We start from the raw sequence: 24571 nt of genomic DNA on the forward strand, positions 1-24571 counted from the left end.
AGAGAAATTAGGCATTTGCCAGAAAAAGTAATTTGTGTGAATTGTTTTCCCTTAAGGCTTATGGTTGGGTGTTGCAAAGTCATCCCCTGCCCTGGGTACTCCCTGATGTGAGGCTGATCAGTACTGGTGGCAACTGACTCTTACTGTCCCTGGGCTCTGCCTAACCAGGTCCTGGGCCAGGGGTATGCTGAAAACACATTTAGAATGCAGTGAAAACACCTACATACACTAGGGTACACCAAGGGTTAGGGTACCCCTTTGATTGGCATAACGTCGCCGATAAGGTCCTAGTACTTAATAGGGCAAGGGGATTAAAACTACCTTTAAGTCCCTTGTATATAATAGGGCATGCCAGTTTAGATGCCAAAAGCCCTTTCTGAACTAGCATGTGTGCACTGCTGAGGCCTGAGGGCAGTTTAAAATCAGCCCTGTGTTGCAAGGCTGCTTTTAACATGTAAATTGTGCCCAAATTCAACTTTAATGTTTGGGCACTTAAAAATTAATAAACATCAATGTTTTGGCACATTAAGTACTCCCATGTTTTTCCCTATGGTCCCAGTGATGGGGGGGGGGTCCAGTACTTATAAGGAGGACCATTCTAAAATAGGTTTTATATGCCTTGGGTTTAGTAAAATTGCACATTTCACTCCTCACATTGTAGTAAAGTGCCTCCCGTAATCGACATTTGTGCTAGGAGCACTGTGGAATGAGGATCTGCAATATTTGTTACATATTCAGAACCTCTAAAGTTTCCCTAGGTGTCTCAGTGGTTGGGGGTCCAGTAGATAGAGGCAGGGTTTTTATAAAATATATTTTATAAGCCCTGGTGTTGGAAAAATTGCCCAAAGCATTTTCCCCATTGCAAATTGCCAGCCACATAGGGTAACATGGCAAGACGTTATTCTTTAAGAATTCCCTCCATGAGAATCAGAAAAATATCATTCAGGGACTCACTAGAATTGTATTGATAAATCAAACAATATACTGTTGTTGAATTTATCCTAAAATGTACATTCAAGAAGTTATAAGACTTTATTGTCTGTAATCCAAAATTCAGCCTTCTAGTGATATTTCTTGATTGGTCAGAGTTAAGTGGATTAGCCAACCTGCTTTGATGAGGTGATAAGTAGCCCCTGGGGTTTAAGAGTCATGCTGGGAGGAGAGGGTTTTGTTACATAGGAATGTTGGCGGGGGGAATCGTAAACAGTAATTTTCAATGGAAGGAGGACACAGGCAGGAGAAACCAGTTTAATTTACCCCCCTACTCTTTGAACCCAGCCAGATTGCAGACTTAAGGAGGGAATGTGCAGATGCCAGGGGAGGTAGAATATGGATAGGAGCCATCATGGAGGGATGAACGAAGTGGAATAAGGGAATGAGGGCACACAAAGCAACAGTACACTCTTGTTCAATTAACAAATCACTGCAGTGTTCAAAAGGAGGGATGTCAACCCACAACCCCAATTAGACATAAGTGAAATGATAACTCTGAGCACATGCAAAATTGAGTCCAAAGAAATGTATCCAAAAGTCTTCAGTGTGTCAACCTTTTCTTTAATCAGTCGTCTTCATACACCGCCAACACTTGTTTTGTCTTTGGGTACAATCACCCTCAACTTCCTCAGGGCTTTGTTGTCCAATCAGAATCAAATCTCATAGTGTGCGTCTTAATGCATGAATATCACTGTATAGTGTTGCTCTCGAGGAGCAAACTGGCACATCGCATGCGGAGAGTCTGCAGTCAGAGGAGGAGTTTTGGAGGGGGAGGATGAGATCTTATAAACAGTTTTCTGAAACTCTAGATTCCATGCAGCTACATTGCGTCCAATCACTTTTTACTTCCATCTGCAATAGCTCCTCGAGAACAACACTGTACAGCGATATTCACGCATTAAGACGCACACAATCAGATTTTATTCTGATTGGAATACAAACAGCTTAGGAAGTCAAGGGCGATTGTACCCAAAGACAAAGCCTGTGTTGGCTGGTATATGAAGACGATTGATTAAAGAAAAGTGTGACACACTGAAGACTTTTGGATGAATCTCTTTGCAATCAATTTTGCATGTGCTCAGAGTTGTCGTTTCACTTATCCTGGAGGGTTGGTTTAGTTAGCTCTTACCTCTCTGCTAGGACTTCTGCCATATTGAAATTTGGAGAAATAGTGCTGTCTGGGAGACCAATGTGCCAAACTTGGGAGGACTTGATCATGTTCTGGGGTGTCATCCTGCACCTCATTGGACAGGAGTGCCCTGCTGTGTGACCACAGAGAACACTGAATACATATCTGAGCAGGACAGTGCCTCTAGATCTGCTGCTTTAAACTACAGTAGAGGAAGGGTGGATGCTGGAAGTTTGATTGGCGCCAACCAGGCCCTGCACTCTGATTGACTGCACTTGCTGCACAATCTGGAACAATAGCTATATTGATGAAACCTGCTTCAAAAGGACTAAAGAGTGGACTCCCTACAAGCTAGAGGTTAATAGAGCTCACCTGAACAATCACCTCAACAAATCCCCAGCCTGGTGGACTACGAGTGGATTTGTAAGGGTTTTGTCCAAGTGGATTGTGGGAATTGATGGGCCAAACTTTCGAGGAATATCAGATCTTCCAGACCCTTGGAGTACGTTGGGGACACTATTGCACCCTCAAAGGAACTTCAGAAAGAAGTTCAAGACGTTTGAAGAACTTTGGAGTAACTTTGGCAAAAAGCACCATAAGTGGACCTACTCGACCTGGCCAGCCAAGCCGGAGACCCTCAACTGCGGTCCAGCCTGCCTTCCAGGTTCTTCCTGCTGAAAAGCTCCAAAGGTCTGACTTCTAGAGTTTGACCCAGTGTTGGCAGACACCCAAGCCGGAGAACCCTCACTGAATCCAGCCTGGTGAAGAGCATCTAGGGAACCTGGGAGAAAAAGCTCTGTAAAGGTCTCTAAGTCCGAAAGTAGAAAGGGTGACTGAGACCAACCGCAAAAGTCAAGCCACCCAACTTCTTTTTTATTTATTTTTTATTTTTATTTTATTTAGTCCTCATACGCCACTTCCGACCTCTTCTTTTCTTGTACCGCCCTTAGATGGTTTTCAACTCAACTATGAGAGGTTATCACCTACTGCTTGAGCTGCAGGCTTGGAGCTTTAGGCAGATGAGAGGTACTTCCGCCTTACCTTGCCCAATGCAGCAAAGCATATAGACTATATTAACCTCCAAGAGCTTCAAAAGTGGCTTAATCATTGGACCGATTCTTATTCTCACATCGTATCTATCATATATTGTTGTTATTATTATTAGAGCTTCCCTTACCCTTACCCAAAGTGATTTAGAAATAGTGTCCAAAACTGGTGCTTCCTTTTATATTGACCGGCCATATCCAACTTAGCTATGCCTCTCATAGCTCTGATCCACAATAAATCTGTCGGAGAGTCTGGCGATACCCATAATTTGCAGATTTCTCTCCGAGCAATCAAAATGGCGTAAAAAAACAACTTAGATTTATCATCAAGGCCCTTACCTTGTATGTCCAATCTGCCCGAGATGATCTGTTCAGGGCTTACCTTAATATCTAGCTCCATCATTTTTGATAGCTTTATACTTACAGCTACCCAATACTCTTGGATCTCCGGGCATGTCACAAACATGTGGATATCGTCTTCATTCGGGCTTTTGCATTTAGGACATAGCACCATGCCCCCATCCTTAAACTTAGCGAGCCTCTTTGGGGTCCAATATGCCCTGTGGAGAGTGAACAAGTGATTCCTCCTTAAATTTGCAGGTTTAACCACTTTATAAAGAATCAACATATCTACTTGCCATTGTTCTTCTGTGGCGATCCTCGGCAAGCACTCTCCCCACAGGACCTCTGGTAGCAGAAAAGGGCCATCCTCCATTTCAACTATTGCCCAATACCATGTCGCCACTTCTTTCTTCATCCGTGTGTTTAAAGCCAGCTTCTCTTCAAACTCATTGTAGTGTCCAATTAACCTTTCTTTTCCTACCGCCCAGCTTTGGATCTGAAGATATTTGAATTTTGCGAAGTTACGACCCCAACGTTCCTCGCAGACCGCCCATGGTAGCAAGTCTCCTTCACAGAACAATTCACCCCATACCTGTGGACCTTCTGTTTTTAATACCCTTGCCAAAGCATCCTCAGTCCAGCTTGGGGCCCCCGGAGTGTCCCAGATTGGTGCAGCCACACTGAAATATGGGATTTTTGTCACTCGCCTGATACGGTACCACACCGTAGATAAGTCTCTTAAGACCTTCAGTCTTACCTTTTTAAAGTATTTTGGGTCTGCAAACCTATACAAAAAACCCCGCAAGTGGGACTTTTCTACTTTCAGCATGGCAGAAAAGAGGTCCCCCATCGCTGTATTGTTGAGAATTCCGAGGAGCATTCTACAATTTTTAAGCAAGAAAGCCCAAGAATAGATTTGAAAATCTGGGGCCGCCAGACCACCTTTGGCATATCTTCCCCGAATTTTTTTCCAAGATATCCTTGACCCCTTAGATCCCCAGATAAATGAACCGATTTCACTCTGTAACTTAACTAATCTCTCTTTTTCAAACATAAGAGGAATGGAGTCAAATAAAAAGGTCAACTTAGGAAGCACCATCATTTTGATTAAATTTACCCGGCCAATCATAGTTAATTGTATCGAACTCCAATGTCTCAAAATAGCTGAAATATCTTTCCTTACTTTGGCTAGATTTACCATTGCTCTGGCAGTGGTGGCTTTGGACGCTGCTAAGGATTTTGACCGCGTAAATTGGGAGTTTTTAAAAATTTTAATAGCACATCTTCAGCTAGGAGGAAACTTTTCACAAACTGTGTCACGATTATATCAAACACCGAACTCCAAGGTATTGGTTAATGGAGTCCTTACAAAATCTATCAGGATCATGCGGGGAACTAGGCAGGGATGCCCTCTTTCTCCGCTTTTATTCGATCTCTATATCGAACCATTGGCTTGTAAATTAAGAGAGACAGAGAACATCCCCGCTTTTACGTTTCAGGGCTGGTCAAGAAAGATAGGCCTATATGCGGATGACATTGTAATCCTAACATCAAACTTGACAAAATCACTGGTTGAAATGGAAAATATTACAAAGAGGTTTGGAGAAGTTTCAGGATATCGACTAAACTCTGACAAAACGGAAATTATGGCGTGGAATATGGTTGTGGAGCCTGGAATCTTAAAGAAACAGATTAGATACTTGGGAATACAAGTCACTCAGGATATAAAACAATTAGCCACCCAACTTCAACCGTGAGCCGGCCTGGATCTGTGGTTCAATAGCTGGAAAGCTCCGGAGGTCTGACTTCCTTAAGTTTGACTGGGAGCTAGACGCAAGGCAAGCCGGTGAACCCTCACCAAATTTGGACTTGCTGAGAGTTTCAAAGGACCCTGGGAAGAAAAGCTCCAAGGTGACCAAAATCAAGGAAGACGATGTACACATACTATTATTTTGCCCTTTATACGATGCTCCTAGGAAAAAATGGATCAAACCTCTCTGCAATAATTTAAATATTAGGCATTGCTGAGAGGCTGAGCATTTAATGAGGTCGAATACCACACAATTGATGTTTTTTTTGTGTAACTAGATTCCTGTTAACGTGATGATTATGAAAGCCAAAATTGGTTTGAAGCTGTAATAGTTTATTATGTAGTTCTAGCAAATTTTTGTCATATTTCTATTTTTGTATTTTAAAAGCTGTAAGAACTCAGTGATGAATTCTCTTTAACCATGAAAAACGGAAATCGGTGGAGTCACTAGATATCAAATAATTCAATAGATTGTAATTATGAAGAGGACGATCGAAGGTTTTGTTTTTGTTATAAAATATTTTATATATTTTATTATATTTATTCAGAAATTAGTTTTAATTGTAAATTAAGAACGGATCATGAAATTGTGCTTTTTAAAACCCAATCCATGTGTTAAAATCAAAGTGTACAATGGAAAGTTTTTTTTTTCTCTATGTGCTTTTATGGTCTAAAAAAGTTTAATTGAATCGAATTGAATTTGAAAGCTCCAGAAAAGTTTCTAAGTCAGAATGTAAAAACTTTGACAGAGACCTAACATGATTGGTAGCCGTGCAGGGTTCCATCGCAGTCGGCCTGAAATTTTGACTTTGCCCCAGTCTAGCATGATCAGATGTCCCAATAGACACTATAGGTTTCTATTTTCTATATAGTGCTAAATCTCTAAAAATTAATATCTTCGGTTCCCTACATTGGATTTTTTTTTGTTTTGGTATTATTTTAAAGATAAAAATATTTCCTAATTTATAAAATAGTGTTGGATTTTTATTGCGTCCTGTGTCTCAATTATTTACTGAATTGGTGGTTTTAAATGCTTTACATGCCTGTCTATGAAGTTAAACCTGCCTGCTCGCAGCCAAGCTACCAAGGGTTGAGCATGGGAATAATTTTCTAAGACCTATTTGGAGCCCTATATTGTGTTAGTGGTAATATTGCCAGTGGTAGGTGAATATTTACCACTACTAAAAATCCACTTTCCAACAGTGGGCATGATCTTTCTAGGAGGGCTCATATCTTTGTTGTACCAAAGGACAATCGTTTTGGTAGTATCTTATTTACCACTGGCTAGACCACAGTTGTTGAATGTTTTGACAATATTACAGTTGTAGATAAGTATTAGATCTGTTCGGGAACTGGAAAAGTGGTAATACCGGTGTGAGAGAATACATCATAGACTCTGTCTCCTTGTAATCAATATTTTTCACAACTTCAACATTAATTTCATTGCATTCTTTGTGCAGGTGGGTGTTAATATGTTAAGAATCTCAAATAAGATGAGGAAGGTGTTGGAATAATAAGCAGAGAAGGGGTTGTGCAGAATAATGTATCTATGGCTGACTGAAGACCATTAAATGTAAGAGGCAATATTTAGTATGGGTTTAAAGGTTGCACGGCTGGGTTAGGGTATTCTGTTTATGGAATTATTTAAGTTTGTTTATGTTAGAATTGTTCGTTTTTTTCCATAGAAGGTTAATGTCTCTGAGGTAGATGTTTACAGAAAAAGAGTATCTGAGATTTCAAAAAGGCCAGGGATTTCTCAATAAAAAATATATTTCTTTGCTTCTAGGTGGGTGGTAATTTCTATGCAATCTGCCTTTACAAACTGTGTAATTATTTACAGGCCCTTACAGGGCCTAAAGGTTTAGTAGGGAAAAGTCTACACCATAATGTACAAGCAGTTCTTTGTAAAGATAATAATTACAACATGAGGTGTTGTATCTGTTCTGTCCAGGTGGAGTAGTTTGTACTTGGGTGATAGGGACGAGGATTACAGCGTAAACCATCTTTCCATGAGTAGAAGCTGGTCAAGATCATTGACCAAATTCACAGGAAAGATATCTATAAAGCTCACAACGGTGTATCTGCAATGTGTGATTGCACATCTAATAGATAATGTGTCATGTGTGGGACCATTGGCTAGATGATTATTGATGCTGATGAAATTCTCCATGCAAATTGATCTATTACATCTCTGGATTCTGAATCTCTAGGTACAAAGAATGAAGATACTTGTGTTGAGGGTAATGTTGTATGTAGATTCAAGGGCATCATTATAATTGGTGGCATGTAGAGATGTGGTAGTGGATGAATTAGTGAATGTTTAAATACTCCTGTTTTCCATTTTGAGAGAATGAGGCATTGTGTGTGAGAGACATGTATTTATATAATATCCATGGTTGTGAATGATGGACAGATGAAAATAATGCATGAGAAATAAAATGAGAGGCATGAATTTCAGACCTAATATGCTATTATGTGTATTAGTTATTGATAGAGGGTAGAGATTTCTAGTCTGCCTGCATCCATGGCGGGGAGAGGTGAGAAATGACTTGATGGACTTGGCCAGCTAATGGGGTGAAAAAGGAAGGAGGATAGAAAGATATTGGAGGGGTCAATAACAGGAGTGATGTTATAGTGTGAGGGTTAGATAAAGGAGATGAGGTACTAGCCTGAGGACTCAGGGGCCTGTTTACAAGAAAAATGGAGGAATGTGGTGTCAAACACAAAATGCGAACGCCACGCTCTGCAATTACAAAAACACAGGGATGAGCCACATGTCTGCGGCATTGTGCAGCACACATAGAAGTTGCAAATCGTAATTTTTTTAATGATTGTTTATGTGTAGGAAGGGACGTCTTCCAGCTCATAAACAGCCAATAATGGCATTTGCTGTTTCTATGTGTGTTTCACAATGCAGCACATATAGAAACAGCAAAAACGAGGAGAAATAAAGAATCATTTCTCCTCGTTTCACCATGTTAAGACCAGGCTTTCTCTGGTCCTAATTTTGACACTGCCTCCTGTTTACGCCAGCCTTGCAAATAGGGGACAGCATTAAAATCAATTAGTGTTGCAGTGAAACAGCCACCGTAACACCCTTTGCCCACTCATTTCATGCTAAGTATAGCGTGAAAGGGTGCCTTATAAATAAGCCAAACCCCCTATCGCCACAGGAACTTCGTTAAAAGTGACTTTCATGTGGCGATAGGGGCTTGAAAATATGCCCCTCAGAGTCACTCATAAGGGAGAACATTGAGAGATGAATGGTTTGCAGGAATTTTAGTGGGTGCTATGTCAGTTGATTCACTTACTGCACTAGAATAGAATTGTTTTAATGGACTCAATTTCGCTCTAGTCCTGACATCTTTCCATTTGGCAATTCCATCATAACATGAATGCACATATCATGCTGTAGCATTCCTGTAAAAAATAGGTTTTTATATTTTTATATTTTATTACTGACCTGTATCAGCACTGGCATCATATGTCAAGAAGGGGGCCGATTCCAAAATTCCTTCAGCTTGCTACATTAATTGATTGACACACCACATTACACTCAACGATTCACCTATGGCTGATTCAGCTCATTCATGTCCCAAACATACTCCAGTCCTGATGATGGCTTCAGCTTATAACTAAACAGGTCGAAACGCTTTTGACAGCACCACAAATTAACTTAATTTTCCCATAAACATTTTTTGAAGCTTTGTGAAAATGCTGAATCCACTACACAGCCTTGTTTTTTGTACCTGTTAGTCATTCATTTTTTAGGTCTCGCCTGGCGACTCAGCCCAAAAGTGCTGTCACCAGCGAAATCTATTGTTACTGACTTGCTTCGGAAAGGAGACAAGAGATGTGCACGCGCAGGATGGACTGCAATTTTGAACGTGCCCGTGATCACACACTTACAGACACGTGGTGTGCACATCTCCTGTCCCCCTTCCATCCTCTCAAGCCTCATGCAATTTAACTTTTTTTTAATGCGCAAACGCGCTCCAAGTTTGGCGCGCTTTACACATACATCATACCTCACCCCACTTACCGGCTCTTGTGGGGCTCTGCGCTGCTCCTTGACTAGTCTCGCATCTTCAACTGGTCACTGCAGGAACAAGCGGGACTTGCTCACAGGAGCCCCGCCTAAAATCCTGGGCCCTTATTTATGAGGCCTTGCGTCAGTTTTGCGCCGCCGGTGCGTCACTTTTTGTGACGCACCAGCTGCGTACAAAATGCGCCTTGTTGCTCCATATTTAAAAAGTGACGCATCTAGGTAGATGTGTCACTTTTTAAACCCCTGCGCCACATTATACCTGCGTCAGGTATAATGTATGCAGAGGGGGCGTTCCTCCGCAAAAAGCCTCGTAATAGTGACGCAGTGAAATCTATGAGATTTCACTGCGTCACTTTTAGGATGCTGTTGCGTCAAAATCTTGCGCCTGCCTCACAGCAGGCGTAAGACTGACGTAAGCCCATTCATATGGGGCTTTCCCCATGTGAAACGACGCATTGCTGGAATTGCGTCACTTTTGTGACACACTCCAGCAATGCGTCACTTTTGCACTTACAGATGCGTCAGAAATACTGACGTATCTGTAAGTCCTTGCGACATGATGCGTCATACATTAAATATGATGCATCATTGGTGTCGCAAGGAGTGCGCAGTGAAAAGTGACGCATCGCTGTTTTCACGCAGCGATGCGTCACTTTTCATAAATGAGGCCCCTGCTTTGGCGCAACACTCATTCAAGTACAGCAGCTTTTAAAGTCCGCACGCGCCGCTACTGGGCACGAGCCGCAGGCTACATGCCGCCAGGCTGACTCGACTTTAGAATGCGGGCGAAAAGTTCCAGGTTCCACGCATGCACAGGCAGTCCTCGCACCAGGCTGATTCGGTTTTACCCTTGTGTTGCTTTTGCTCCTGCCTCCTTTGCCTCTGTGTTGCCTTTAGTCCTTAGTTGTTTTTGCATCCCCTCCTGTTTCGCATCAGCCTTTCCCCCACCCCGTCCTTTGTTTCTTCAGATTCGGCCGCACCATCCCCCATGTGGCTTCAGCTCTGCCGCTGCCCCCATGTTGCTTTGCCGCTCCCACACCATCCTTCGTATTGCTTTCGCTCCCCTCTGGAAATATAAAAGTTGCAATTAGTACTTCTAGCTAATCTTGTTTTACGGAGCAAGGGAAATCTCTCTCTGCATGTTACACGTCCTAATCAATATGAGAACGGATAATAACTTTAAAAATGTCCGAATCTCTCCATTCCAGCACCTTATAATTAATCTTCTCTTCTGTAAATACTCCACAGTAACTCAGAAAATGTTTGAGCAAATATGCCTTTTTATGTTTTCCCTTCAATCCCTTCGGTGCTAATGCTCGACGTACAGGCCCTGTGATTAAGATCTGAAAACACAGAATGTATTTCTCTTAAGGAATGTATCCAGGTTTGGAAACCTTGTTCCTCCTCCCACCTGCCTATGTATAACCTGCTGACTTTAGAGTGACATTGGCGATCTCTGTTATGTTAGTGAGGATAATTTTGCCGAAAGTACTGATGCCAGTGTGGCATATGCCCTTTCGGCTAAACAAATGCCTAGCGTGCTGTCATTTTTTGGTTTCTCAGAAACAACACCCTCAAAAACGGAGATTTGCTTCTTGGAAACTTAAAATGACTGTCCTTGACACACCAGAAGATTTCTTTCTGTGTATTGTCCACATTTTTGTCTTCCTTGCAGGGTATCTTGCATGGGGGCCAATCATATTAAAACACAGGTTCTGCATCCACACTTTAAAAATGGAGGGGCTTCGCCATGGAGACCCTGTGGCCCTGTTGTGGTTGGGCCACCATTTTAATTGTTACCAACTGCAGTCAGAAAATGAGATGGAACAATGGCTTTTTTGGTGCAGAAAAGGCCGTGGTGCTTTACACGACGTCAACTCTTTCCCACATTGTACATAAATGAGTCATGAAGTGATTAAACTGATCAAACTGTATACTATTATTTCTAAAAACAAACAGACAAACCGACAGACTAATTAATTACTTTAAAAAGTAAAAATTAATGTGTGCCATAATTGCACAAGACAAATTGTAAATTTTGGCTTTCTTGTTTTCTGGAATTGATAGAAAGGTCGGAGGACACAAACTTTCAGTGCTGTGATTCAACAAAGGAGATATAGCTAAACAACAAAGGGGAGTTTGGGAGACAGTGCGACTCAGCGTAATGTGGGGATGCTGAATTAAAATAAAGCAGCAGTGGGAAGGTGCACAGAGAGCAATATCGAAGGGGTGGTGGTCTCCCTTTGTAAAAGTAAAAATATTTCCAAACCAAATCAAAGGGATCTCTGAAAAAATTCGAAATAAAGGGGGCATTTCATTGTGCTAAGTATTGGTAAAACATTTTCTTCTCTCAACTAACAGGAGCCTTAGGGGGATGAGAAGCAGGCCGCCCCCCACTCAAATTACTCTTACACAACATTGGCCTGCCCCATGTAGGCTCTATGGCTACAAGGAATTTGTACTGTGGCAGAGGAAGTGTGTACCTTCTGTCCACACAATTTTGCACTCTGTTGCAAATTTGAGTCTGGCAAGGTTGCCTATATGTGTGTGTCTAATAGCTCCACCACCCTGCTACATATGTCCCCTGTCTTCCAAACGTGAAAAAAAGGGGAAGGGAAGGTTGACAGTGCCTCACGGAAGCAACACCAAGGGGAGGATTCTATCAGACTGGTACTCGCCTGATTCCTCACTTCTCATCATCGGCTACTGTCAACCCCAAAAGAAATGGGAGTAAAACAAAAATAAAGAAAGTGCATATAGATCAGACAGCCATCAAGTGTTGTATGTGCTAGGACCCGCTGTGATTAAGTATGAGCGGAAAATCCGTTCCGCTCGCGGATTTTGCGAATTTTCGGTAAATTCGCGATCCGCGAACTCCCGCGAATTTACCGAGAATTCGCAAATCCGCGAGTGGCGGATTATTCCGGGGGCAAAAGTTGAACCTGGTGTAACTATTTTAGGATGGCGCCGGCAAGCTGCCAGCGCCATCCTAAAATGTTACTAAGTTAGCATCAACAGGAAGCTCTAATAGATAAAATCGAGCAGGTGCTCGATTTTATCTATTAGAGCTTCCTGTTGAAGCTAATTTAGTAAGTATTTTAGGATGGCGCTGGCAGCTTGCCGGCGCCATCCTAAAATAGTTACAACATGCCCTTCCTGTAGCGTCGTCGAGGCAGGTGTGCCTTCTTCACAAATCAACCGTGGAAAATCAGCTGTGATGCTGGATAGAGGCTTTTGCATCATTGACTTTCACGAGCACAATACCCGTGCTGTTCTTGTGACCAGGGGTTTCTTTCTCTTCATCTGCTGAACTGATCTTTCTCTGACCTTTTATGCACACAAGAGGCATGTGAACTCGCATGGTAGCCCTGCCCGTTTGGCCCCGCCCACACACTCGCGGTTTGCACCGTCTGCCCGCCATTCACCCACTATGATGGACAGCTCACTCAAGGGACCCCTGCGCCCGTCGGGGCGATTGCATAGTACACACACATGGTCGCTCAAACTAGTTGATGCTCAAATTCAGTGACTCATTCATTAGCCCAAAAACAATCGTGAGCGTTGTCGAGGCTGGACAGGTGTGCCTTCTTCCCAACTCTACCGTGGAAAATCAGCTGTGATGCTGGATAGAGGCTTTTGCATCCGTGACTTTCACGAGCGCAATACCCGTGCTGTTCTTGTGACCAGGGGTTTCTTTCTCTTCATCTGCTGAACTGATCTTTCTCTGACCTTTTATACACACAAGAGGCATGTGAACTCGCATGGTAGCCCTGCCCGTTTGGCCCCGCCCACACACTCGCGGTTTGCACCGTCTGCCCGCCATTCACCCACTATGATGGGCAGCTCACTCAAGGGACCCCTGCGCCCGTCGGGGCGATTGCATAGTAACACACACATGGTCGCTCGAACTAGTTGATGCTCAAATTCAGTGACTCATTCATTAGCCCAAAAACAATCGTGAGCGTCGTCGAGGCTGGACAGGTGTGCCTTCTTCCCAACTCTACCGTGGAAAATAAGCTGTGATGCTGGATAGAGGCCTCACAAGAGGCATGTGCACTCGCATGGAAGCCCCGCCCCCGCCCCAAATCCGCGGATCCGCAAATCCGCAAAATCCGCGGATCGTGGATCCGCAAAATCCGCCCATGCTTAGCTGTGATATATCCGTGCCCAGAATAGTGAAAAACAAATATACCACGTTAAAAAGAGTAAAGCTAACTGCCAACTCCTAACTTTATTCTGTGCTGTTAGCTCACTCTGTTAAAAGTCAACCGACATGTTTCATCACTTTATCTTACGTTTCAGTGATTTCTTCAGGGTTTTTGTGGGTCAGCGTATAGCATGCACCTTTCTGAATCTTCCCTTATTGTACCTGTAGCGGTTGGTAAAACATAGAACACACACATTACATTTGTACATTAAAATATCTCAGCGAGTGGCACCGAGTCCGGTGCGAACTGGCAAGTGCCCGTATATTGAGTAAAAAAGTGTATTACCAGGTGGCCTTCTCTGGCAAGCCTACCCAGCCCCAGTGGAAGAGTACTTGATGTGTACAGTACCCTAGCTCTGTAGTGGGAAACTGTGAACCGCCAAATGGTCGGTATCTGTGGCAAAAACAAGAAGCAGGATGAGCGTTTTGGAATACATCGAACCTCACATATGCTTGTCAGTTTAAAGGCAAGTATCTTATTGCAAGGTTCCCTCCTTACTTCAGCCGCCTGCCCCACTCACAATTTCCAAAAAGGTTCCCCTCTAGATGTTAACGGAATGGCTATAGGACTCCTTACCGCTTACGCGTCCAGGTGTGGTCTGTGCTCACGCCTCGTGCGTCGTAGCGGTGCCTGCAGTCTGTTTACATAGCCCGTTTCCTGGTCACGTGGACGGACGTGCCGACGTGACATAACGCGTCAAGCTTCCTAAGTAGTGGGCGCCATCTTGGATCGGGAAAATACATCAAGGATGTATCTTTATCGCCAGTGTCATTTACAGTTGAGAAAATGGTCCTAATGGGGTGTGGAGCTGGTATATACAACGGGGCTAACAAGCATTGGTAATTAGGACCCCTTTATAGGTTTAGGATAAGGATTGGTATATTCCTATTTCAACCTACCCATGTGTAGCTATTTAAAAAACGATTGAGTTAATTTCGAAAACAGATATTATAGTATCCTGGCTAGAGTCCCCTGCAGATGATATACACTGTGCTACTACGTTGTTGAATCGCGACATACAGCTTGTCTCAGCAGGTAACTGAACGATCCCTACAGTGTCTCATAGGGGTTGCACTCTAGATCATTGAGACCTTGTTCCACTCAATAATGTCGTTAAGGCCTTGGTCAGCTGTTAATTCTTCATATATCCACCGTGCCTCTTTCTTGAGTAGTCTGTTGCTCATATTATGTGGGTCTCCTTGTAATCTCTCTATCACGACCCAGCGGAGATCCCTGGGTTTGTGTTTTAGCCTGTTGAAATGTTGCACCAATTTGGTCGAGAGTTTTGCTGTTTTCAATGTACTGAGGTGTTCCTGGATTCTCACCTTGATTTTTCTGGTGGTTAACCCTATGTAGTACAATCCACATGGGCAGGATAGTCTGTATATCACGTTGCACGTGTTGCAGTTACTGAAACTGTTTAGATGCCAGGTACTTCCATTGGTCCTGATGATGGAACTGGTTTTCATGGTGAGTGGACAGATGGTACATTCTCCACATGGATAGTGACCCGGAGGGAGGTTAGAATGAGGCAGTTTGACTTGGGGTCGTGTGTGGACCAGCCGGTCCTTCAGACTGGATGATCGCTTGAAGGCAAACCTAGGTGGTGGCATTCGCATTGAGTTGGTGCTCAAAATGTGCCAATGTTTCCTCAATATTTGACAGATTTTTGTGGAATGTGGTCCAAAGGTAGTGATCACTGGGATGCAGTCCTTGGATTCTTTCGGTTGTCGCTCCAGTAAAGCCTCTCTTGGAGTGTTTAGTGCCCGTTTCTTTGCCTGCTTCACTGATTTTCGGGGGTAAGCTCTGGCGATGAGTTTGTCAGTCAGTTCTTCGGACTGTTCCATGAAACTGCTGGTGGTGGTACAATTTCTCCGATACCTCATGAATTGTCCCACCGGGAGATCGTCTCGCAGGGCCCTTGGATGGAATGATTTGTAGTGTAGCAGCGAGTTCTTGTCTGTGGGTTTTTGATGTACTGATGTTACAAGTTTGTTATCTGTGGCACAGATGTCTAAGTCCAGATAGGTGTCTTTGTGCCGGTCCACAGACCAAGTGAACCTGAGACATCTATCAAGGCTATTGAGCCATGATAGAAAACGATCTAATGTCTCTGGAGTTCCCCAATGTTGCCCTGGAAGAGATTAGATGCATGGTAGATGTAGTTGGCTTCGAATTGGCCGACATAGATACATGCCAGGCTGGGGGCAAAAGTTGCTCCCATCGAAGTTCCATAAGTCTGCAAAAATAGTTGTTGTTTGAATGCAAAGAAGTTGCGTGTCAAGGCTATTTCGATGCATTGCAGTACTAGGGTCTGTGCTGTGTCATAGAACCATTCTAACTCCCCCAGGGAGCGAGCTGCTGCCACCAGTGTCGCCTCCTGGGGTATGCTAGTATAGAGTGACTCGATATCAATCGTCACCAATAGATTCTCATCAGGGTTGTATGGGACCGTTTGGAGGTGTCTCAGAATGTCAGTCGTATCTTGTACGTATGAGGGTTGTGTGATAATACATTCACGCAGGAAGAAATCCGCGAACTGGGAGAGCGGCTCAAGTACGGAGTTTATGCCGGAAACTATTGGCCTGCCCGGGGGTGGACGTTGTGGATTGTGGATTTTGGGCACAATATAGAACGCTGGTATTCTGGGGGATGGATTAATCAAGAAGTCCGCCTCTTTTGCCGTGATCAATTTCTTTTCTCGGGCAGTAGCCACCATAGTCTGTATAGGGGTTTGCAATTCAGGCGTAGGGTCTCTAGCCAGAGGTTGGTAATGTTCTCTGACCCCTAGAAGTCTGTTGACTTCTGCCTCATAGTCAGAGGTATTCATTACCACCACCGCCCGCCCTTGTCGGCCGGTTTGATGGTGATAAGATCGTTGTCTTGCAGTGATTTAACTGCCATCCAATCAGTTTTTGACATATTACTAGGTTTGTTGAAGTGCTGTTGTTTTTCCAAGTCTGCGATGTCCTGTAGGACTTTTTGCTCAAAAACTGTCACCTCAGGGCCCACTTGCTGGTTCATGGGTGTGAAGTTTGAAGGTCGCCTTAGGTCTGTAGAAAAATCCGTGTTGGTGGAACCTTGCAATAAGATACTTGCCTTTAAACTGACAAGCATATGTGAGGTTCGATGTATTCCAAAACGCTCATCCTGCTTCTTGTTTTTGCCACAGATACCGACCATTTGGCGGTTCACAGTTTCCCACTACAGAGCTAGGGGACTGTACACATCAAGTACTCTTCCACGGGGGCCGGGTAGGCTTGCCAGAGAAGGCCACCTGGTAATACACTTTTTTACTCAATATACGGGCACTTGCCAGTTCGCAACGGACTCGGTGCCACTCGCTGAGATATTTTAATGTACAAATGTAATGTGTGTGTTCTATGTTTTACCAACCGCTACAGGTACAATAAGGGAAGATTCAGAAAGGTGCATGCTATACGCTGACCCACAAAAACCCTGAAGAAATCACTGAAACGTAAGATAAAGTGATGAAACATGTCGGTTGACTTTTAACAGAGTGAGCTAACAGCACAGAATAAAGTCAGGAGTTGCCAGTTAGCTTTACTCTTTTTAACGTGGTATATTTGTTTTTCACTATTCTGGGCACGGATATATCACAGCGGGTCCTAGCACATACAACACTTGATTGCTGTCTGATCTATATGCACTTTCTTTATTTTTGTTTTTCTCCCATTTCTTTTGGGGTTGACAGTAGCCGATGATGAGAAGTGAGGAATCAGGCGAGTACCAGTCTGATAGAATCCTCCCCTTGGTGTTGCTTCCGTGAGGCACTGTCAACCTTCCCTCCCCCTTTTTTTCACGTTTGGAAGACAGGGGACATATGTAGCAGCGTGGTGGAGCTATTAGACACACACATATAGGCAACCTTGCCAGACTCAAATTTGCAACAGAGTGCAAATTTGTGTGGACAGAAGGTACACACTTCCTCTGCCACAGTACAAATTCCTTGTAGCCATAGAGCCTACTAGGGGCAGGCCATTGTCGTGGAAGAAAAACACTTTCTTCAACAATGAAAAACATGTTCCACTGGTGCTGGGGGTGGAAAAAAAAGAAAAAATATTGACGTATTTTGGATGTTTTTTGCATTGTTGGTCGAAGATTTTTTCTGTTACATATCATGCATAGGGAGTGAATTAATTGAATTGAAAAAATATATTTGGTTGAAATGGTTACTGGAATCTTGTATAAATTAGATCCAAATGTCTATCAATAGAGGGCTTAAAATAAACTCTTTTAATGTCAATGGCCTAAATAAGAGAAAAATGAGAGCCATCAAATTGTGGATTAAAACAGAATCTGTGGTCATTATGCTACAAGAGACCCATATCTCCGCTGCAAAAAATGATGCTTTTACTATGTTTAAGACATGGGCCACATTTCTTGGATTTTCGTCCACTACAGTATCTCAGCGAGGTGTTGCCCTATTCTTGAATAGGAATCTGAATGCAGAAATTATGCATGCTGAGGAGGGTAGTGGAGGCAGATGGTGTTGGGCTACATGTTCAATTATTCATAGACGAAGGCCGATTACTTTTGGTACTTTTTATGCACCGGTGGACAATAACTCACAAGACTATGAAGATTTGTTTCAATCATTGCTTAAGGTAGGGGGGGATATTGTTATTGGAGGAGATGTTAATATTCTGATGGACACAAAGCTGGATTCTACTACATCCTCTAAGAAACAGCTCAAATCTAAGTCACGTCGATCAATTAATAACAATATGTCTGTTCTTGATTTATGTGATCCTTGGCGAATACAGAACCCACAGAAAAAAGAATTTACCTGCTGGTCAGGCAGGCTCAAATCTTCCTCACGGATTGATTTCTTCCTGGCTTCCCGGCAATTAAAATGTTCTCATCAAAGAATTCTGCATAATGGTTTTTCAGACCATGCAATGCTGATAGCCGAGTTTGTCATGGCAGAAGATTCTAGAACTCAGAAGAGATGGATATTTAATAAACTATACCTACAAGATAACAATTGGGTTAATTTCCTTAAAATAGAAATCGCAGATTTTATAGTCCGTAATTCTGATACCGCCACCCTACATATAATTTGGGACTCCCTGAAAGCGTTTATCCGTGGTATCGCTATAAGTAAGGACGCAGCTGAATGGTCGAATATTAAGCAAAATAGAAACTTACTACAGGAAAAAATTCAGATTTTAACCCTAAAATGACAAGCGAATTTTTGTAGTCAGGTTCAGAACCAATTAAATGAAGCTAAATGTGAACTTTGTTCTAATTTATTCTCGCAGAGCAAAGCAATTTTTCTTAGACAAAATCCCCAAAAAAATTATGAGGAAAGCAATTTCACAGGCAAACTTTTAGCCTGGCAGGCAAAAGAAGAAGCTGCCGCAAATCAGATACGTTGTTTAAAATGTCCCGTCCAAAATACTGAGATATCACAGCCGGTGGCAATCGGTTCCATAATGCTTTCAGACTACCAACACATCTATAGTAAACATCAAGCCATTGACTCTCAAAAGCTCTCAAACTTTCTTGGTAGATACCCAATTCCCTTCCTTTCAAATATTGAGAAGGAGAAAATGTTTAGCCCATTCACTAAAATTTAATTAGAATCGGTAATTAAGGACTTACCGCTCTGTAAGGCTTGCGGCCCGGATGGGCTGACTTCAGAATTCTTTAAAGTCTTCTTTAATTCTTTTTCTGATCTGTTGTTAAAATTATTAAATTCTATGCTAAATGGAGGTCAAGTTCCAAATTCTTTTCATGAAGGCATGGTAGTGAGCTTCTTGAAGAAGGGGAAAGATTCTAAAGATCCCAGTTCATATAGACCGATCACTCTAATAAACTCCGATTACAAAATTACCACCAAACTAATATCCATTCGTTTTAACACCATTGCTGCTGATTTAATACACTCTGATCAAAACGGTTTTATAACAGGTCGTCAATTAATTACTAGCACACACTTTTTAATTGAGGCATTAGATTTTTTTCAGGTAAGGAGTATTCCTGCACTGATTTTGTTTTTAGATGCAGAAAAGGCTTTTGATTTGGTAGTTTGGGACACTCTTTTTTTCTACTTTAGAATTCCTTCACAGATTATCACTTTAATTAAAAATGTATACACTGGTGCTAAAGCAAAGGTTATTATTAAATCTGTTATGGTGGGATCAGTTGTGGTGCAACGTGGGACTAGACAAGGGTGTCCCTTATCAGCTATTCTTTTTGCATTTTTTATCAAACCACTTGCCACTTTAATTAGTAATTCCTTGACTATTATGTGTCCGATTACCTCTATGTCTAAAATTAAATTGTATGCTGATGACATCATGTTATTAATCCAACCCGACCTGCAATCTCAGACCCAAGTTTTACAGATTTTTGAAGAATTTGAAGTCCTAGGAGGCTATCGGATTAATAAGAAAAAAAACGAAATTCTGGTCTGTGGGGGTGCAGATCCAGAGTTACACCCAGATCTAGTTAACTGTATCAATCCTAGGCCTAAAAGGTATCTAGGAGTTCTGTTTTCCATGTCTGTTTCGGATCTGTATGGGCTTAACTTTGACCCGCTCCTTTAAAGAGTTCGCTCCATGTTTATTAGATGGAACCCGCCCCCATTATCCATTTTGGGCCGAGTCGCCCTGATTAAAATGTCTATCCTTCCACTTTTTAATTTATTATTTTCAACAATCCCTTGTTTTCTCCCAGGTTCTTTTTTCTTAAAAATAGAGTCTTTGTTTTCTGGGTTTATATGGGGTAAGAAAACTCCTCGCATCGCAATAAAGACATTATATGCAGGTACGGAGCAAGGAGGTCATGCGTTACCAAACATTAAAGATTATTATAACGCCCATTTGGCTCAATACCTAAATAGATTTAAGCCCGAAACACAAGGTCCAGATTTATTTATTAATTTCTTCATGGATGTAATTTGTCTTGAAGCTCAAATTCCCTCTCCGTTACTAGTGCCTAGATCTCTGAAACTTGTCAGATATAAGACTACGAATTGGTTCCTCAAAAGAAGAGATGGTGTGTTTTAAAGATACTCCCTTCCACAGTTTAACCTTATGACTCCTTTAAGACACGTTTTTGTACATACCGAGATAAAAATCAGTTCGGAAATCGTAGATAACTGTCACCGTGCAGGGTTCCATAAATTAGCAGACTTCTGTAGAGATGGCAGGTGGCTAACTCCGGTACAGATGTCACAACTGACTAAAGGAAATTTCTTGCTAAGTAGCTTTTATATTAGGTTTTACAAAACGCTGAATCTACTAGACTTTGAACATATTAGTACCCCTAATCAGATATGGAATGACCTCTTTGCAACTTCACTGGTTAGAAAGCCGGGGGAATGGAAACGCTGCCTTGCTCAAAGTATTGAGAAAGACCTTAGTATAAAAGCAATAAAAAAATGGCAGGAACATGAGAATCATAATATATCTCTTAATACTTGGAAAGCCTTAAATAAATTACATTTTAGTGTATTGAGAGGGTCCAACTGGCGCAGAATGCTCTTCTTTAATAAATGGTTACTATATCGCACTCCTGCTCTAATCTCAAAAATGTTTGCTAACACGTCTGCTACTTGCTTTAGATGTAGGCATTTTGCTCCTGCCAACTGGTCCCACATTATTGCACTGCGTCCGAAAATCCTAACATTTTGAAACAAAATGTTTGATTTCCTTGGCTCTAATCACAATATCAGGATTGCTCAAGCTCTTCAAATAACTCTATATGGCTACGACCCGTTTCTTGGTTTGGCAGATCATTTGGTTAAACTGTTGTATATAGTCTCAACTGTAGCAAGATCCCTGATACTTCAGAACTGGTAGTCAATACATGTTCCTCTGTTCCAGGAATGGTTAGATAAAATGAAAAGAGTAAGAAAGACTGAACTGCTATCTGCACAACGAATCGGAGGGATTAGAAAGTTCGCCAAAATCTGGAATTCAGTTTTTGACTAGGTGTAATTTTATGTTTGGTATCTAAAAAGTATATTATGATTTTCTCCCTGTATTTGTTATTTAGCATTCTTGATAGTATTCTTGATATTATTTTGTTTCTTTTCTGTTGACTGACCTTATACATGCTATTGTTTATTTTTATTCCAAAGTACCCCAATAAAAATGTTATTAAAAAACAAATGAAAAACATGTTAGAAAGAATCTTTTCTTCTAGCTGTAAATCATTTGCACAATTTCAACAGGCCAGTAATTCTTCATGATATATTTAATCAAAAATAGATTCACAAGATCGCAGAGGACATTTAGAGGATGAACGTGGGTTTTAACAGAGAGAAAAGATCCATCTCTGGGTACACTACATCTACTGATGCCATCAACATGAATTATAAAGGGCAAACATTCTCTGTGTGTACCTGACAAGTCAGAGCAATCCTTCCATAACCATCACAGGGACTGTCTATAGATGTTCAGTATTAGTCCAAGAGGCATGAGCCATATCAAATTTTCAGGATACACATATGCAATCACTCACATACAATCATTGTAACTGCTCGCAAAATGACTCAACAGGTTAAACAATTGCATCTTATTTATTTATTTATTTATTTATTTAGCATACTTATAGAGCGCAAACCTGTCACCCAGAGGGCATCCTGGCGCTTTGATCAGAGAACCCCCACACTAGACAAGCACAGACGCACAACCATTACTTGGGAAAGAGATAGGTCTTTAAAGCCTTCCTGAATGGAAGATAGTCCTGGTAGCTCCTAAGAGTGAGTGGGAGAGAATTCCACAATTTGGCTGCCGCCACTCTAAATGAGCGGCCACCCATCCTCACTCTTTGAAACCTAGGCACCACCAGAAGGTGAGCCGATGACGACCGCAAAGGCCGTGGGGCAGAATACCATGCAAACATGTTTTGTAACGGGATAGGGCCTAGGCGGTGTACCGCTTTGAACACCAAACAGGCCGCTTTAAATTGGACCCGTAGATCTACCGGGAGCCAATGCAGATCGCGAAGCGCAAGAGTAGAAGAGCTAGATCTGGGTCGTGAGAGGGCCAGTTTGGCAGCCATATTCTGCACCCTCTGCAGCTTCCTTATCAGGTTTTTTGGGGCCCCCAGGAGAAGACCATTACAATAATCGAGCCGGCTTAAAATAGTCCCACGGACTATTTCTGGCCTGGACTGGGCGGGGAGCAGAGGCAGAACTCTGCGTAGCATACGGAGCAGCATCATACATGTTCCCGTGGTTTTGTTGACATGTAGGTCTAGTTGTAAGTTAGGGCCAAACATGACCCCTAAATTACGAGCTGACTCCGATGCCAACACTGGTTCGGGAAAAGTGCTAGGCCAAAAATCCGTGGGTAGAGCCCGCGGGATCCGATCAGTGGAACAGTGGAGCACCTCCGTCTTCGAGCTATTGAATTGCAAAGAATTTGCTCGAAGCCAATCCGCTGTAGCTGCCATACAGCGATGGAAGGTGCTCAATGAAATCGCATTGTTCCCTTCCAAGGAAAACACCAGCTGAGTGTCATCGGCATAATTAAATGCCGAGACCCCAAAAGATTTTATTAGCTGGACAAGTGGACGAAGGTACAGGTTGAACAATATCGGGCTGATGGCCGAGCCCTGTGGCACCCCCTGCCCGATTTTCCTTGGCTCCGAGCTGAAAGGTGGAAGTGACACCAGCTGTTGCCTGCCCTCAAGATATGAGATCAGCCAGTCTCTGGCCCCCTCGCAAATCCCGCACTCTTCCAGCCTCCTAGCCAGGGTCTGATGGCAGACCGTGTCGAACGCGGCCGACATGTCGAGCAGCACTAAAAAGGCTGCCCGACCACTGTCGACACGCGAACGCAGATTGTCCAGCACGGTCACAAGTGCGGTCTCCGTCCCATGACCAGGTCGGAAGCCAAACTGGTCCTCATCGAACCACCCAATGTGTTCCAGGTAGCCGGAAAGAGAGCGAGTTACCCACTTCTCTAAGATCTTAATAGGAAAGGGAAGTAAGGAGATCGGCCTATAGTTGCAAAGGCCGGCTGGATCCAAGGTTGGCTTTTTTAGCAGAGGCGACACCACTGCTAGCTTCCAGCAATCTGGGACAGACGCCGATTTCAGAGATTGCAGACAGATTGAAAACAAAGGCGGGAACAATTCTTCATGAAAAGTTTTCCAAAATTTGGGGGGCAGTGGGTCAAGCGGGGAACCAGATGACACCATGAAAGCCGTTTTGCAAAATTCTTCAAAGGACGGGAGGGGGAAAGAGTTCAACCGTGGTGGACTGGGTGAGGTTCTCAACTCCCCCGACCCAGATGCCAAAACGTCCGTCTGGGGTCGACTGGGTGAGCAGCCCGGAGCTCCCAGATCGGAAGCACCAGTGACCGTCTGGGGTCGACTGGGCTGCTCCCCCGGAGCTCCCATACCAACCGGCTGGGGTCGACTGGGTGAGCTGCCCGGAGCTCCCAGAACGGAAGCGCCAGTGACCGTCTGGGGTCGACTGGGCTGCTCCCCCGGAGCTCCCATACTAACCGGCTGGGGTCGACTGGGTGAGCTGCCCGGAGCTCCCAGAGCGGAAGCGCCAGTGACCGTCTGGGGTCGACTGGGCTGCTCCCCCGGAGCTCCCACCACGACCTGCTGGGGTCGACTGGGTGAGCTGCCCGGAGCTCCCAGAACGGAAGCGCCAGTGACCGTCTGGGGTCGACTGGGCTGCTCCCCCGGAGCTCCCATACTAACCGGCTGGGGTCGACTGGGTGAGCTGCCCGGAGCTCCCAGAGCGGAAGCGCCAGTGACCGTCTGGGGTCGACTGGGCTGCTCCCCCGGAGCTCCCACCACGACCTGCTGGGGTCGACTGGGTGAGTTACCCGGGGTTCCGCGCCCCCTGTCCGCGAGGCTGGCAGGGCAGGCCTCCTCAGTTACAGGGAGTGTTAGGCCAGCCAGGATCTTGGCGGTCTTCTCCTCAAAAGCCAACGCCAGCGAGTCGCATAAAGCCTGAGAGGCCCGCACTGAGTTAGCCGCACAGACGGGATGGGACAA

General features: G+C 43.5%; 1 protein-coding gene across 1 annotated transcript in view; it reads left to right on the plus strand.

The window, feature by feature from the left end:
- Nucleotides 1–24571, plus strand: part of SLC39A12 (solute carrier family 39 member 12) — a 310966-nt gene that overhangs the window by 276762 nt on the left and 9633 nt on the right. The gene's annotated exons all lie outside the window — the stretch shown is intronic.

Source organism: Lissotriton vulgaris, chromosome 10 (assembly GCF_964263255.1).
Source record: "Lissotriton vulgaris chromosome 10, aLisVul1.2, whole genome shotgun sequence".
NCBI classification, from domain to species: Eukaryota; Metazoa; Chordata; class Amphibia; order Caudata; family Salamandridae; genus Lissotriton; species Lissotriton vulgaris.